This window comes from Ursus arctos, unplaced genomic scaffold (assembly GCF_023065955.2).
Source record: "Ursus arctos isolate Adak ecotype North America unplaced genomic scaffold, UrsArc2.0 scaffold_18, whole genome shotgun sequence".
NCBI lineage: Eukaryota > Metazoa > Chordata > Mammalia > Carnivora > Ursidae > Ursus > Ursus arctos.
Genome location: NW_026622852.1, coordinates 15491147 through 15509473, shown reverse-complemented (window position 1 = coordinate 15509473; position 18327 = coordinate 15491147). Strand labels below are relative to the sequence as shown.

At 41.5% G+C, this 18327-nt stretch overlaps 1 long non-coding RNA gene across 2 annotated transcripts in view; it reads right to left on the bottom strand.

Moving 5' to 3' along the window:
• Window positions 1-18327, bottom strand: part of LOC113260572 (uncharacterized) — an 83678-nt gene that overhangs the window by 17410 nt on the left and 47941 nt on the right. For both annotated transcript variants that reach the window (XR_008959888.1, XR_003318025.4), the window contains exons 3-5: window positions 15803-16054; window positions 13252-13440; window positions 13033-13126 (exon numbers count right to left, since the gene is read on the bottom strand). This is a non-coding gene — a long non-coding RNA (uncharacterized LOC113260572). The remainder of the gene's footprint in view (window positions 1-13032; window positions 13127-13251; window positions 13441-15802; window positions 16055-18327) is intronic.

Sequence of the window (18327 nt, the reverse complement as noted above, 5' to 3'; positions counted from 1 at the left end):
ACGTCAGATAGAATTACATCAACACAATTAACTTGCAAATGGAGCAGAGCATATGCCACTAAAACAGACATATTTCTGGGCCACAAAAAGTCTTCATTGCTATTTTAATAACTAATATTTAAACTTGACAGTTTCCAATTTTTCTTGCAATGTAATGTCTTCTTGTTAATATACTAAATAAATTGTAAAATCAACTTTCTAATGCCTATGTACACAGTGATAAAATCTTTTCTTAACTGTCCCTTAAGAAATCCTCTTGCTGATGTAAAGAAAATGGAGTAGATCAGTTGGAAGCTCAAATAAATTGTTTAAAATTTCAAAACTCTTATTCTACTCCTTCTCCCTTCCCACTTCCCCAAAGCTAAATCCTTCCGGATATTTGTTAGAACTAAAACCTCTTAGTAATGAGACAAGCAGATAAATACACCCACGTTTGGTGCCTTGTGGTCATTCTTACACATTCACTTAGGTTTCTCAGTGCCTGCATTCTATATCCCCACAAACTCTATTCCAATCGCTTCGCAAAAAGAAAGCTATCACTGCAAAAGTGATACATGGCACGCCTCAAATTCAGTAACAGCAGCAGCTGGGAAGAGAAAACAAAGGGAAAGAATTATGAAGGCTTTTAAAAACAAGAGTTATAAAGAATGTCTAAATTTGGTAAGCACAATTTTGAGATAATACAAGTTGCTTAGTTTTGATGCACAAAGTTGGTTCAAGGGGCGCCTGGGTGGCTCAGCGAGGCCTCCCACTCTTGATTTCCGCTCAGATCATGATCTTGGGGACATGAGATCCAGCCCACATCGGGCTCCATGTGGAGCCTGCTTGGGATTCTCTCTCTTCCTCTCCCTCTGCCCCTCCTCTCTCTCTTTCAAAAAGAAAAAATAATAAATAATTTTTTAAAAAATTTTTAATAAAAAATAAAAATTGGTTCCAAAAAATCTGCTTCTGCATTTTTAGTGTCCAATACTTGTTCATGATGGATTTAATCATTTCAGCACTCTACCCAAGACAGATTACATATGCAGTCGTGTACGCATTCGCCATCTCGAGGCAAGAATAATCGGAGGTCTCTGTGACATTTCTGCCTCAGATCACTCTTCCCTGAAATGTTCAAGAGTTTAATGGAGCTATTCTCAGCCTACCACCATCGTCTTCCAAACATCTGGAGCCTGAATTCCCTTACTATTCAGAGACCGTCCTTCTAACAAATTCTATACCTTACGCAACCTACAATTAAGTTTCATGCAAAGTCACATCAAAAAAGGAACCAAAGAGAGATTTGTGGAGAACCTAGTTGGTCGATGGAGTCCAACAGTCCCGGCCCCCTTCATTATTCTATCACTTAGCATCAGTGTAATACAAGACGTACTATTGACTTCCCTGGTCACCTTTCTTCAATAGAAGTGCTCAGCCACATTTATCTTTCAGGGCTATTAGAAGCAAATACGATGATGCTGACCTAACTGGGCCCTCTGCAAGTGATAGTTATAATTACACTCAAGGAGAGAAGTCCTACGGATGGAACAGTGTGCATCTATGGCCATTTGCAGTTTTATTTCACAATACTTCCTCGGGCAAATTTGCCTACACCCTGCCTCAATAACAAGTTCGATCTTGTTACAAACTCATGGGCTTTTCAGTGTTAATTATTAGTTACCAGCACAGCTCCCATGGCACACAATGGCTTTTGGTTGATGAAAAGAGGCTTGGGAGAGAAATATTTCAGAGATCACAAACGGCTTTGCAACCTGATGCAGCTAGCAGGCGGATTGCACAATCATAATTCACAGGCGAAGCACACACGCCCACACACCCAGGAAATGTGGGGGTTCTTGTGGAAATCAGTAGCTTATCTATTATGTGCACTCCGGAGCTGTAAACAAGACCATGTGAGGACTCAGCTAGAATGCTTCCTCTGAGTCAGTATTAAACAAACTTCCGAACAGTTAGGGAAGGAAATAAAGCCACCGTACCCCCAAAGACACCCAGGACAGAGAGCCAGGGATTACAGGAGTTGTTAATATTTAATTTCTGTCAGAGACTGATACAAGAATTAAAGTAAGTTTTGTCATAAAAACAAAATGTTGCTTAATAACCAAAAGCTAGCATGAATTCGAATACGTTGTAATCTCTACGTGGACTGCCCTGTCAGAAATTTGCATGACCTCTGTGGAATGGCAGGAGCTTTTAAAACCTTTGGTGTTGTACTCCATGAGATTGCTAGCACAACTTTCTATTTGGTGACAATAACATTAGTGTCATGGTCTCTAACATGATGTTGGCTCAGAATGAATCAGAGACAAAGATCTCCTCAATGGTGAGAAAAGAAACCACAAATTCTCATAGACAGCCTAGCATGATGCAGTGAAAACGACGTAGGCTTTGAAGTCAGGAGTGTTCCAGCTCTTGTGTTTTCTAGTGTTGTGATCTTGGGCAGGTCCCATCTCCTGACTGAGATCCCATTTTCTCACCTGTAAGATCATGACACTGATGAGGCTCTTGATAAGATCAAATTAGATATTAGATAAGGAAGCATTCTGGCAAAGAGCTATGCGAATATGAGGTATTATGACTCACTGCTTTATCTTGTGAATGTCCTCATTTCAACTGAAACAATTAAAAATCAAGTTTAGAACACCCTGGCATTTTTGCTTGAGGGAAATAAAGAGTTCTAAAGCTTACATCCCTTTTGGCCTTTATGACATTTTGGTTTTTAGAAAGGAAAAAAAGATGGCTATCACCTATAACTGGAAAGCTACAGTTGGAGCTGAATCGGAGAACATGGTTCTTACTTACGTATAATTTCATTTCTGAGTTTTAGAAGACTGAACACAGAAATCACCAATTATAAAATAAGAGGAAATGGTTAAAGCACCTTAATCCTTACCAGTGTCCACAAAGGAGGATGTTTTATTAAGCGTGGTCTGGGTGCTCAGACAGTAAAGGACATTACCATTTCCGGCAACCCAAAGCTTGACCTCACACTTGGACTTCTGAAGGTAAACTTCCTGAGAGGAAATTAAATACCAAGAACCTCTCCCAGTTTGAGATACCAAAAACACCATAAGAAACATTTAGACTAAATTAATTTTTTTTTAAATTTTACCCTCAAAATATCAAATCCAACAGAAAATGCAGTGTTGTTTTCTTTATTTAGAATAGGAAGTGAAAGCAAAATCAGAGATGCCCAAAATATCTTTTTCTTCTTGCTTATGTCCCAAATAAAAATATGCCCTAAAGTAACATGAGCGTTCCTCCTTCTCTCCCTATAATATCTTTACTTAAGCCCTAATCTCCAAGCCTTAAAAATGAAAACATTCAACCGAAAGGAAAAGAAAGAACTATAACAGCCATATTTACATATGTGTCTTATGTAAATCAAATCAAATATGAAATTTATGTACCCTATTCCCATTACTCAAGCCACCCAGGATGATTCAGGTTTGCTTTCTTCTCTGAGGTATGGTGCACCTTCCGGGTTCAATGGACACTTTGAAAGGTCAAACAGAGTCCATCCTTCAGGCAGATGAAACACTGTTCTATTTTTAAAAGACCTCTAGAGAAGGAAATTCCACAAGCCTCCCCAGCTACACATTCCAGTGTCTATCAAATTGCACCGTCTGAAAATTTTTCCTTCGCTCTTATCTAAATCCCTCATTCTCAGATTTAAGCCCGTTGCCTCCTGTCTGGTCCCTGATGGAGATGGCCGCCATCCGCCATAGATCAGCCTTCTCTCATGAGGCTCTTCTCAAACTCCGCAGGCCGGAAGCCACTCGATTTGCTAACACTCTTTGTCACGGCTCTGAAATCATTGCTGTTTCTCACCTATCATTTTCTGTCAAGTTTTCTTCCTTCAACCTGGTACTATTTCACATGTCCTTTAAAAATTATACTTAAAAAATGCAAAGGAAATGAAAAGCCGGTAACTTTACTGCACTAAAGCAACCTATTTTTTATTTTCTTTGTCCTCGCCCCTCCTCCATACACATTCACACATCCTTGTAAATGTAATGTGTAATTTTATTGAATTTATTCCAAGTTCTAACATTTCTCCTTCAGTTTCACAGCCCAGAGCTTGTGTTGAGTGAGCCAGCTCATCATTATAACTTTAATAAAGTTGCTGTAAAGTTCGTGAGGAATTTCCTCCTTCATTCAAGAAAACTGAACGATGGATGATGTAGTAGTGAAGCTCTCTCTTAGATTACAAGAACCAAAAGCATTTAGCATTGTCCTTGCCCACACGCAGGTCATAACAAGACACACAGCCAACTGATTAGAGTCAAAAAGATCCTGTGTGGATGATTCCCGCATCTACTAAGAGTGAGCAAACTTACGTTGTTAAGAGAGCTGGACCTCTGGGGAGGGCTGACCCTGCGGAAGCCGGGACTGGAGAGTCACCTGGCAGATGCTTGGGAGGGGCAGGAGCTGTGGATACAGGGTGGCATTTTCTTTTTTCTTTTTTTTTTTTTTTAAGATTTTATTTATTTATTCGACAGAGATAGAGACAGCCAGCGAGAGAGGGAACACAAGCAGGGGGAGTGGGAGAGGAAGCAGCAGGCTCACAGCAGAGGAGCCTGATGTGGGGCTCGATCCCATAACGCCAGGATCACGCCCTGAGCCGAAGGCAGACGCTTAACCGCTGTGCCACCCAGGCGCCCCAAGGGTGGCATTTTCTACCCTCTGCTAGGAGGTCAGATCCCCGAAGGACAGAATGCTCAGTGCTAAGGGGAATTCACACTTCTCTGTCTTCAAATGTGTAGTTTTCTCTTTCAGGAATGTTTCTCCTCTCACGGTCCATGTGTCTAATCCAGGTAACTCATTGTTCAAGACTCTGATCTAGGCCTTGACTCAAGAAGTTGTCCCTGATACCGTAGACTGAGACTTTAGAGCGTCCCACAGCAGCATCTGCCTGTAGCATTCACCGCCTTGCTATTGACTTTGCTTTCTCTGCCGTTATAGGAGCAGAGATTTCTCGGGTGGGGACGGTGTCTTCCTCATCTTTTAATCACTCATGCTCATATCGCTTCTGCCACCTGGGTGGTGTATTACACAAGTGAAATAAATATAAAGAGGTATTTAGTAGAGAATGAAGTCACTTCGCACTGGGTAGATAAGGATAGCTTTCGTGGAGGAGTTGACATTTGTGTTAGACCTTGAAAGATAGTCAGGATGGGGCATGCAAATTTAGGAGAAATGTTATTCGAAAGAATTACGTGAACAAAGAAGCATAGCAAAATAGAATGTTTGGAGAACAGTCAGTTTGGCTGGAATATAGGGTCTTTTGTGGGGAAAATTTTTTTCCCAAGATTTTAGTTATTTATTTGACAGAGAGAGAAAGAGAGGGAGCACAAGTAGAAGGAGTGGCAGGCAGAGGGAAAGGGAGAAGCAGGCTCCCCTGAGCAGGGAGCCTGATGTGGGGCTTGATCCCAGGACCCTGGGATCATGACCTGAGCCAAAGGAAGATGCTTAACCAACTGAGACACCTAGGCCCCTGTGGGGAAAATTTCTTCACACACCGACAAAAAAATGGAGTGTTTTGGGTCTAAAGAATCTGTTTTTAATCTATAGACCAGGAATAACCACTGAAGTTTTGTTTTTTAGTTTTTTGTTTCAAGGTTTTATTTATCTTTTTGAGAGAGAGAGTGAGTGAGAGAGAGAGAGAGAGCACAAACTGGGGGAGGGGCAGAGGAAGAGGGAGAAGCAGACTCCCCCCTGAGCAAGGAGCCCGTGATGGGGGACTCCAACCCAGGACCCTGGGATCATGACCGAGCTGAAGGCAGACACTAAGCCGACTGAGCCACCCAGGCGCCCCACCACTGAAGTTTTTAAAGAGATACATGACAGAGTAAGAGCCACATAATAGAAGAGTCTAGTTTTAGAAATGGTTGAATACCTGTATTAGACTAACCCTACCACAGATAATACTTATAAACTCCAAACCAGTATAAAAAAAAATTATTTGAAGTTACTTGAGAACAAACAAAAGGAGTCCAAGATAGAGGTGATTCAACCCTTCACAGAAGGCAATTGCTTTGGATGAGACTTACTTTGAGAAAGCTTTTCTTCGGAGGGCATTTCTCAATCCATGTGGTTCAGGGTGGCTGAAATTCATAAAGAGAGCCATTGTCTTTCTGACGTAAGGAGTCAGAGAATGAATCAGGGATTCATCAGAGATGCCAAAGTGACTGAAAGGAGGGAACAACAGAGAAGAGAGCCCCCCAAATCTCCATATAAACTTGCTTCAGATCCTTGACTAACCACTGAACTGTGCACACATGAAGGAGGCTCCAAATAGCCCAGCGGAGAGCAACCATTAAAAGGCGGAAAAACTGAACAGAGATTTCAGCTGACTGACCATCCCCCCATGTAAAAAGATCAGCATTCTTCAGACAAAGGTAAAAGACCCCAAAATCTCTACAATAAATTATCTGCATTGCCTTATATATAAAATCACTAGAAGAAAAGGGAAATGTGATCTGCTGTCAAGAGACAAAATAGTCGAGACAAAGCAAACTCTGAAATGATGCAGACATCATAATTAGCAAAAAAGACTTTAAAGCAAGTATATAAATATGTTCAAAGACTTAAGAGAAATTATGGTCCTCAAGAGTGAACAGATGTGGAATATCAACAGAAAAATGAAAGCTATTAAAAAGAACAAAATGGAAATCCCAGATTCCTAGCATATAATATCTCCTCAATGAACTTAAAAACTGGAGACTGAAGATTTCAGGGGGAAAGTGGGAGGGGGGTGGCAGGAGTGAACTGTAAGACTGACTTGCTAAAAGAAAAATTATTGGAAAAAATGAGCCTTCATTTTTCAGAGTCTTTATGACTATGGACCCATAATATCAAGATGTCTACATGCATATAATCGGAGCCCTACATGGAGAGGAATGAGAAAATGAAGGAGAAAATATTTGAAGAAATAATGGCTTAAAATTTGCAAATTTGTTTAAAATATTAACTGACATATCCAAGAGTCTTGGTGAATCTTAAGCAGGAAAAATATAAAGAAAACCAGACCTAAGTACATCAAAATTTGAACTAGTGAAAACCAAAGCTAAAGGGAAAATCTTGATTGCAACTAGAGGGGAAAGAATATATTACACAATGATGCAAATCATGCCTGACTTCTCATTACTCACAATGGACACAAAACACAATGGAGCATACGGAAGTAAATAAAAATCTACCAAACCAGCATTATATATCCAGTGAAAATATCCTTTGAAAAGGAAGATAAAATGGACTTTCTGAGATGAAGGTTGAAGAAAATAACATCAGATGAAAGCTCAGGAGTTATAGGAAAGAATGAAGAGCAATTGAAACAGTCAATAGGAGTAAATTGGAAGACTTTTTTCTTCTTTTAATTTATTTAAAAGACAACTGAAAAATTTAAAGCCTTCCAAAGATTGCCAAACATCTGTGGAAATTTTTAACATAGAGATCAGCACCCCCCCCCCCAAAAAAAAAAAAAAAAAAAAAGCTTCATCAAGGCACTTCATTTGAATCTTCAGAACACTGGGGACTAAAGAAGATTCTACAAGCTTCCAGAGAGGGGAGAAAAAGAAATCACATATAAAGGATTATGAACAAAATTGCTTTGGGATTTTTCAATTACACTGCAAATAAGAAGAGATTGCCTTCAAATATTTGAAGGAAATTATTTCTAACCTGTCGTTCAATCATGCAGAAGGCAAAAATAAAGACTTCTTCAGATGTTCAAGGACTCAAAAACATTACCTCCTATGCACCCTAAGACTATTGAGGAAGTGCTCCAAGAAAGGAGGCATGCGGTATAAGAAATAGAAGTTTTGGCACAAGAGGATAACAAAGAGAAATCGCAGGAGAACAGCTGTACACCAGATGTAGAGATAAAAAACAGACTTCATGGAGGAAAACTTCAAAACAATCTATTTTCAACCATTTTCTGGGCTACTTAGTGGACCTTTTCAACTTGGCAGCTTAAGTCCTTGTGGAAATTCTATTCAATTATTTGTTGCATTTGTTCTATTTCTCCGTTTATTTCCTTGGCTCATACCAAGGAAGCAGCAAAGACAGACAGCATAAGATAGGATAGAAAATAGAAGCTAGAGATATATTGGAATGAAACGTTTTCTTAGCTTGAATTTTCCCAAAAGTAGTGCTTGAGGCAAGAAGTTGCAAACAGGGGGCAGAAGTGAGAGGAGAGCAAGGGAAAGTGGAAAAAAGCAAATGCACAGATTCATTATTAAAATAACTACGGCAGGGGCGCCTGGGTAGCGCAGTCGTTAAGCGTCTGCCTTCGGCTCAGGGCGTGATCCTGGGGTTGCGGGATCAAGTCCCACATCGGGCTCCACCGCTGGGAGCCTGCTTCTTCCTCTCCCACTCCCCCTGCTTGTGTTCCCTCTCTCGCTGGCTGTCTCTCTGTCACATAAATAAATAAAATCTTAAAAAAAAAAAAACTACGGTAGGCAACTGGCACTCAGTCCTGACTGGAATTTACTGAAGAGGACGTAGAATGCCCTTTGGAATTGTTCACCTGAAACTGATGATTTTTATCCACCGCTCCTATCCCACATGAGTCGGAATTTACTTGAGGATATATCAACCCCTATATCCTTCCAGACCAAGCATAGCTGGTCTTTGGAAATACCCAGGGGCAAAAGTGCAGAACAGCCAGTGTTTGAGAAAAGATGTCAGCCTGAGGTAAGCCAAACTACCCACTGAATGTGTGCTAAAATCAGAGACGGAAGTGAGTCAGGAATCCAGACGCAGTTCACACAGTCCATCCTTTGTCTCCCTCAGAAATACCTCTGCCTCTAAGTCTTGAAGGTCAGCCACAATCTCGACACCACTTCATAGGTAAAGATTACTATGGTCATCTGCAGTCTTTCTTGCTGCAACTGGCCCTGAAGTTATCACTGATATCTTATCACCTCTTTCCTCCACTGCCCATATTAAACTTCCCTCTCCTCCAGCCACTACTCCTACTTGTCCAGGTTCCTAGCCTAGTAGGGTGAGGTAACCTTCATCCCTGAGCTGGCTGAGCTCTTGGCTATCTTGCCCGGGTCAGACCACGGTTGCTGCAATTGTCATTCAGCGTTATCGCCAGGCACGTGAATGGAAAGAAATGCCCATGATGGACCCATCCCTTGCCAGTGTCTTAGCTACCTTAAATGGCCCAAGGCTGTTCCCAAGTCTCTTCTTCCTAAATCACTCCCATTGAGAGTCCAGTACTATATATCATAGCTCGGGTTCTACCAGAGTACAAGCGGGGGACCAGAGACAATGAGGGAAGGGAAAAATGTCTATATAAAGGTGCATTTCTGATATCACAGCTCTTGGACGCTGGGCTTTAATTTTGGTGTCTACAGAACATACCGAAGGTATTTCAGAGCCTTCCTCTAGAAGGACACACTGGGGAAAGCATTAATCCATAGGCTTCCAACCTTCATTGACTGAGGATTGCTCTCGAAGTTAACTTTCATAAATTTGGGGGCTCTGTGTGTGAGCATTACTGCTAGGATCTCATTCCTAGCCTGTAGCATGGGAGAAGTCCTGGAGATGCATGGTGTTCATTTGAGATGAAACTCTTTTGCAATATGAGTCAAATCCAGAATACGCATTGCCTCTAGGCTGGAATCGGAGGTGAGACTGAGAAGATGTGATTTTGGGTCTAGCGGCTCTGACAGAGTCTGTAGGAGCTTCTCAAGGAGTTTGGACTTAATTTGGTAAAACATAAGCATACGGCAAAGAGTTTTAAGAAAAGACTGACATAATTAGGTTTGTATTGTAGGCAGATAACACTTGAGACGCTGAGGAGGATGAATTCAGCAGAGAATGGGATGGCAAAGTACAGGAGAACATTCTGGAGACTCTGCTTACAGCTGATTGTGCACGAGAGCAGCGTTGGTGAAGAAGGAAAAAGTAAGGAATTAGATACTTGAGATATTGAATCAATGGAGGGAAATTTGGGAAAAGCTTCCCACTGATAATTTGCTCAAAAATACTATTTTAACAAAATATCAACAACCAGCCATTACCCGTCGGCTAGTAGGGAGCGGAGAGTTTGTTGATGCGATCAATGTGGTTTCAAACTTAGGCCAACGAATGGAGCATAAGGCCAGTCATAGTACGTGCCTAGGAAAAAGAGAAAACAACTCACGTGTTAACTTTGGTTTTTTCCAAGGCAGTGGGTGGAGGAGAAATTGATGTGATTTTTTACTTTCGTTTTCTAAATTACTATCTTTGTGGAATTTTTATCTTTCGACATTCGATAATATTAGGTTCTAGACTCAGGGGCAGGGCGAATGAAGACATCAAAAATGAAAAAGAAATAGAACTTCTCCCGTATACACACAGATATATGCAAAAAGAGAGAGAAAATCTTGTCTCTTATGCCCAAAAAATTTAGTGTTATATACTTAAAACAGAGAGGTTTTTTAAAATAAACAATATAAAAGGAAGTAAAAAAAAAAATGTATGAAAAGAATTCCTACAGGAACAAACCAAATGCCACCAAACTGCTGAAAGCACCAAAGTCTATCACTTCATATGACAGTGTTATAAGGTGGAAATAAGTCGATAAAGCCCTTTAGTTTCGGGGTTCATCAGTGCCGATGTGGCTTTGTGCTATCCTCCGCATCTCTTTCGCTATTATTTGAACACTTATCAGATTATATGCTACTTTTTTCCCCCTCAATTTAATCCTTCTGAGCCTCAACTTTCTCATGGTTAAAGGGAGGGGAAAATATTACATATACAGGATAGCGTTGAAGTAGATATTGAATCGCTTATTCGTGCATTCATTAATTCAATGAATATTTGTTAAGTGCTCTCTACGTCTAATATGTGCGTGTTTTGTGAACCAAAAATAGTACGTCTCTAGTGTAAGTTACTATTATGTGTATGCCATAAACTGAACTGGCACTTTTTTTACTTATTGTTCTGTTTGCTTTGTTTAAAAATCTTTTTTAGCCATGATGTTCTATAAATTCAAGCACCAAAATGCGTCATCTTCCTGGTCAGGGTTGGTAACAATTTTAATGTCTAAATTCAGCAAATCTGTGAATCTGATGAGGAAGAGAACGTTTTACTTCGAAGAGGCCAAACAGACACTCAGCCAATAAAACTGGAAAGTAAACAGAAGCAAGAAGAAAAATAATGAACAAAGAGAACGAAAGCAGGAAGTTTGGGGGATGATTTTGAAATGTGCTCACTTTTTTCTACTAATATTTTGAATGTGAGGACTACAGGAAGAAAGCCAGATACCTCACTGATAATCAAGCTGCTTGTCGATTGGAGCTCTGCGGACCATTTTATAAGGTGGCTCAGCATGAGACGTCTGTAATCTTTGTGTTCTGACATTTGCATTACTTGATTTTTGAGACTAAATCCCACACAGATCTTTATAATATTTAATATAAGCAACAGTCATGGCAGAAAATTAATGGTACGGAAGCTGCACTTACTTTGCTGAGAACATCAAACTTAAGGGGAGACAAATACTTCATTATAAAGCCCACAGCTTTCCCCCAACCTTACTCCTTTACATATATTGGTGGGATTAATTACACATAGACATTTTTCATACCATTTGCTACCTGCAATCTAATATCAGCTTTTCTGTTTGATCAAGGCTTCATCATACATATATGCACATACATATATATTTTATGACCTCAAGGAATTTGAAAATTCTCACGTCTACCACCTGCTCCCTTTATCAGTATGTCAACATCATAACTGATAACCAGGAACGAGAAGCAAACCTGGGTAGAAAATGTAGTAAAGGAAGAGTTAAAAATCAGTGGGCAGACCAAATGACTTAGGAAATGAGTGGAGTCTCTGACTCACAGTAGAAGGTTTTGCACATAAGCACTTGACGCCAGTTGATCAAGTTTTTTTCCACGGAAACAAGGGTTCCCAATCCTGATGACTGCTATACTTGAACCCTGGACTTGCGATGGTGGGAGCAAGTTTTTACACTGGTGGAGTGGAAATATACCAATAAGCAAGGGGGGGCTAAAATGATACAAGTGGTCATGGAGGGAGTCGGAAACGTCCGTAGGAACTCCCATGTAGGTGGAAAAGCTAGTCTCACCAGACAAAGGCTGACGAACGTGTCAGTGGTGCATAACCCTTTAGTATATGTTCGCAAGAGCCTTGCAACGTTGTTCACGTGTGACTTTAATAATCTACCCTAGGGGTTGGCAAGCTGTTTCTGTAAAGGCCACATGGGCTCTGTGAAGACGAAGCCACTCCGCCCCTTGTGACACCACAGCAGCCACCAATGAGGCCATGAGTGAGCGAGCAGGGCCATGCTCCACTCAGACAGAGCGCCAGACTTGGCCCGTAGTCTGCCAATCCCGGATCTCTTCTACAGAATAACCAAACTGAAAGAAAATGCATGAACAAAACTGCCCGGGCTGCTGAGCTCAACAGTGGAAGAAGTACTTGTAGAGAAAAAATGTTAGCACAAACTGTGTGGAAATGCTACCCAGATTTTTCCCTGGGTGGTAGGGTAAGAACTTTTTCCCCTCCTTATTCCTACCATTGCACTTTTACTGTACTGAAAATATGAAAAAGGAATCCTAAAAACCAGTTTCTGAATCTGTGCTTTTCATCAGTAAGCTAGAGATTCCCAGACCAATTTAAGATTTGGAACTATTCTTGGTGATACTTATATCCATTTCAAAACAAACAAACAAAAAAAACCAACCAAACAACACTTTAGTTAATCTGCATCCAAGTCTCCATAATAATGGACTTGTTTTGACCTTCAGAAGCCAGCTTTTGCAATGCCGCTTGCTTCTGATCAATTCAGATTATGGTTCTGAATCTATCGTTAGTTATTCATGAAACGCTTCCCGTCTTCCGGAGCTTCTGAAACGTGATGAGGATCGCCTGCAGCCACAATATTGGGAAATGTTGCCTGCTCTCCTCAAGCTCTTTTTCATGACTCAGGGTCTTCACAGCCTCTGTTTAGGCGGCCAAAGAGCCCGAGCTGTTGGGAGGGACGCACAGTGCATCACACAAGCTTACCCTGGCAAGCCGCAGGCCCCGAGCTGCAGTCCTGTGTCAGCACTTCGTAGTCCCACGAACGTGGACGCAGATGGTGTGCGGGCTGCTCCAGGCTCTTCCCGGGGCCAATCAAAACATGGAAAACAAAGGCCTTTATAAGCTCAGTGCTGACCACAGTCCCTACAGCATTGCTAAAGCCACATTTTTCCCTTGACTTTCCATCTACAGAATACCTCTCACCTGAGAGAAATCAGATTGCATGCAGGGCCGAGGACTCCGGCTTGTTCTGGTGAGGGCACGTGATTGCTCCCTCTGGAAGAGGGAAAACGGAGCCTTTCTTGGTCAAACAACCCAGTGGGTCTCTGAACACAGGATCCAAACCCAGGAAAACTAGTTAGCCTGGAGCACAGGCACACAGTTGGGCTGCCACTGTGCAAATAAAGGAAAATGAAGAAAATGAAGTCATTATCTGAGACCATTCAAGGGAGAGAAAGATACGCTCACTAGCACCTCGAGGAGCCCTACCTTACCCACCATAAAGGTCATCCTCTCCTGTCCTTCAGCCCACCCATTATTCTCTCTCAAAAGGACTTTTGTGCTATTATAAGTTTGTCATCATATTCCGGTTTAAATTTACTTGTTTTTGTCCAGTTCCTTTACTAGAAATATGCTCTTTGTGAAGGCAGAGACTACAGCCTCTGTTTTTAGTTTTTGTCGTGCATGCTGTTTTCTACAGTAAATATGTGATAACTATTTGTTGAATGCATAGATGAGTAACAGAATAATATAGAAAGACACTGGATGACTAATCAGACCATGTGTGTTCTAGTCTGGCTCTATCATCCACTGTTAGGTGTAATAATGAGGTTCCCACCATGATGGGAACACCCACCCCCAAATCTTAGTAAGCTACATGGGAAGGTATGTACTTTTGCCCACACCACAAGTGTGCTGTTTGCTGAAGCTCTACTAGGCTTGGTTACAACCAGCCTTCAGGCTGAAGTCACGTTGGCTCGCCATGTCTCCTCATTCCGGGACCAGTTTCTACTTGGAGCATGCTTTCATTGTGAATGGCAGAAGCACAAAGGGGAGAATGGAAACACAAACACCTCTTCAAGCCTCAGGTTGGAACTGACACACTGTCATTCTGCCTACATTCCACTGACCAAAACAAATCATATGGCCAAGCCCAACCTCAGGGGGCCAGGAAACAGACTCCACACAGTGTCTCACAGCAAGGATGAGAAGGGAAGGGAGAATTGTGGTCCAAAAATATCACCAATCGCATTAGACAAGCAAAATTCGTAGTTTCAATTTCTGGGGGAAAAGAAGAATGATGGTTCCAGTCCTGATAAGCACAGGGCTCTTCTGAGGGCCAAATGCTCTTACGTAGACATTAGGTAATTAAAATTGTTTAACCAAGAGCTAGACATGGTGTTGGCATCAGATAACGGTTGGAAATGACGAGTCATTTTCTTTCTTTTCTAGGAAAAAATACTACAATCAAAATATAACACGATCATTGCTTCACCTAAGCTGTGTATAAAATATTGTGGGAACAGGAGATAGAGTTATGAAGCTGGCCTGGCTGATGTTCATGACGTAGCTTGCAGACAAGCTACTTTAAAATTAAGGAAGAGCAACCATTGCAGAGAAGAGGGAAGTGGAAGTGTGTAGGAAGAGAGGAGGCGTTCGCTTTATCAGGAACATTTCCTTTTTAGAGTAAAAAGGAAAGATTTGAAACAAATACGGCAAAACCAAAGTTGTCATCTGATAAATTTAGATGTTGAAAAAACGGAGTCTGTTATGTTATTTTCCGCATATGCATGAACTACTTTATAATCAAAAATTAAAATATATAAATTATTTTAAAATCAGTGCCTGGCAGACAAAGAAGGGAAGGAGGATATTCTGGGTAGAAAGAGGACAAGTGGTAGGAAAAATGACTTGGTCTTAACGGATAATAGAGTATGAGGGGGAACGGTGGAAGAGAGTAAGACAGAGGAAGAGGAAGGGACCGTGGGAGATTTGTAGGGCTGCTGTACAGATGAATACTGGGTGGCTTAGAACAGAAGAAATTCATGGTTCTACCATCCTCCATCTGAGGTCAGAGGATCAGCAGGGTTGGTTCCTTCTAAGGGCTCTGAGAGGAATCTGTTCCATGCCTCTGTTCTGGCTTCCAGAGAAGGCTGGTAATTCTTGGCATTCCTTTGCTCATACCTACATCACCCCAATCTCTGTCCCCACCTTCACACGGCATTCTCCTTGCGTGTCTCTGTCTTCACGTGGCCATCTCCCCACCGTGTCTGTCTCTATGTCCAAATTCCCTCTTCTCATTAGGACTTGTTGTCATGTTGGATTAAGTCATGGTGGATTAAGGGCCCACCCTACTCCAGTTTGACCTCACCTTAATTTAACGAATGACCTCGGCAACGACCCTATTTCTGAAAAAGATCACATTCTGAGCTACTGCGGATTACGATTTCGACAGATCTTTTGGGGAGACACAATTTAACCCAGAAGTTGCTACTAGGTTTTAGCTATTATTATCAGCAAATTTTTGTATTTCCTAAAAAATGCAAAGGAAGAGCATAGTATATTGTTAACCAATTGAAAGACCTCCTCAGGGGACCTATGACTTAGCTGACCGTGGAAGGAAGGAAATCGCCAGAAGGACGGTGCTCTCTGCGTTTCTTCCACTTTACTCTTCATGCGCCTCCCAGGCTAACCCGCCTCCCAGGCTAACCCCCATTATGCTCTGCTTTGCGGCAGCCCACGCGGGGTGACTCACCATCCTGCCCCATCAGTTTTGTCATCCGAAGAAAAAAGCCTCTGGCTACCACCACCACTCTTCTGGACTGCGGTGTTTTGTCCTGAAGTTAATTTTCAACCCTGGGCTCTTCGGAAACAAACTTGTATACCAAGATCCGGCACCAGGATCTGCTTCCTAATTTATCTCTGCGTTAGGAAACTTCCCAAGTGAGCTCTTCACGACGTATGGGCAGAATTTTCCATCCTTCAACATCTGTTTTCCGGTTCACAGCTATAAAAAACAGTGAGTCCCTTCAAATCGGTGCTTAGACTACTTGGCCCGTCCCTTGCCCTAGCCAAATGCTTTTCCCCTCCGACGGAACCATCTAGCTCTTGTCAATTTCTCTATCCCCGCCCCCATTTCACCCCATTCTTTCCTTTGCTCCCGATTCTGAAAATCCACGCGCTTTTGTTCTTTGAACATTCCCATGCCCTTTTTACCTCCAGGCCGTTCCACAAGGTTCTTCCTCCAGCCCCTCAAATGTCTGCTCCCTCTCAAACTTCACTCTCATGCTCAAATAGCCCTTCTTCGGAGAGGTTGTCTGTACCCCTCTTCTCTAGAACAGCTTCTTCAGATTCTCAGACTTATTGTGTCATTTCTTTCCTTCTGGAGTTATTTGTTCACTTACTGGCTTCAAAGGAAATTTCAGTTACTTGTTTATTTCCTGGCTGATTGTATGTCTCCTTTAGAAAATGAGCCAATGTGTCTACCTCGTTGGACAATAGCCCCTGCTCATACGGTGCCTGGTACATAATAGGTGCCTCATATGTATAAATTAAATGAGAAAAATGAAACTTTGGGCTGAGGCCTTCTCCAGATCTTCACAAGTTTAGCCTCGAAACAGGAAATGTAGGCCACTTGCCTTAGCGGCCTGTGACTGCCGGTGTCCCAGGCTTCTGATTCTGTTTGCTGGGTTACTAATGCTTTATTCTGAAGTCCCTTATCTTGGCTTTTTGATTTAGTTCCCCAGTTCCGGATTCCAGACCCTGTTTACAAGAGACAGGGACCGAGAGGACCAGCTGGGCTTCTCCCTGCCTCTCTGCTTGTGTGCCGCACTCGAGCTTTTGTGTGCTGAATCGGGTGGTCGCCGCTCCTACCTGGCTTCGATAATAACCACAGAACTGACCCCAAACCTGCGAGAGCCCTCCTCGTCTGACTCCGTTCCTGCCCTCGCTCTCTCTTACGCCTATCTTTCCACTCAAAATCTTCCTTCTTTTGTTTCCACCCCAATCAGACCATGACGACAAGCAGAAAGGCGTGGTTCCTATGAACACAGTTTTAAAAGCTAATCGTTCCAACTCACAGTAATCTCTATCGGAGGCTTGTGCTAAAACTGCTAATACATTGTCTCACCAATACAATTAATCTTCACTTCAACACTTAGGATCGATGCATTTGCCGACTCCAATATAGATAGGGGCTACTCCTGCCACATTTTCAAGTTTGGGTTCTTTTAGACAACTTTCAGGTACAGCTGAGACCGTTTATAGCCTTGACAGTGGGTACTCCTCTCTGCAAACCCAATTCTCTCACTTTCCTTAAAATCCAGGGTCCAGAAAGCATTTGAGAAAAGCTACTGTGAGTTGCCTGGATATTTTCCAAGCTCTGGATACCATAGTTAGTCACATGGAATGTGGAATGGGCTAGACGTCTTGGAATTGTTCTCGTTAAACTGGTGTAAGCGATTGACCCAAAAGCTTTAATAATCATGATTTGTTTCACAAGTTCCTGTGAGGAAAGCTATGCAGTTGTCTTGTGAAGTACCTTCTTAAAAGGCTTTTATTTTGTCTGGATATGATAAGAATCATTACATGGTATGTCTAACTGATGACTTAGTGTTCTTTCAGTGCATAGAAACTTCTATGGGAAAAAGAATTAGACAATAAGCACCAATGACTTAATACATGCCATGTTTCCAATTCAATTTGCTTTGATAAAAATCAAATAATCCCCAGGAACACAAATATTTATCTACAGTGATTGGACAGTCTGTTAAAATTGGCATTCTCAGTCCCTCCAAAACATTCATCTGTCCTTTATGCGACCCACACATTGTCAAGAGGTTAATAATGTTGAAAAATTCCTTCGGTGTTTTCAGTTTTTGTGCTATTTGGCAGAGAAACACCAGGACCCTTCATTTTGTTTTCAACATAGCATGTTCTTTATTCACAATCAATGCTCCTCAGTCTTAATCAACAAAATAGGAAACAGATTTTTAAATTCTGAAATCACTCTAAATTCATAGCATTTTTCCTTTGAAGTAAAATATTTTACATGACTACAATGAAACATGAAAAGACTCTGTATGATCAGAAAAAAAGAAAAGAATTTGTGTGGTCAGAAGGGCCAACAATTAAAAGCATCATAATGTTTCCTTAGTGAAATAGACCAAGATTTTAAAGGTGCACAGGTATTATTAAAGAGTTTGGTAAAGTGACTTTTAAATGTGAGAGTTTTTATATTATAGAATGTGTTTCAGAATATGATTCAACCCTAAATATAAT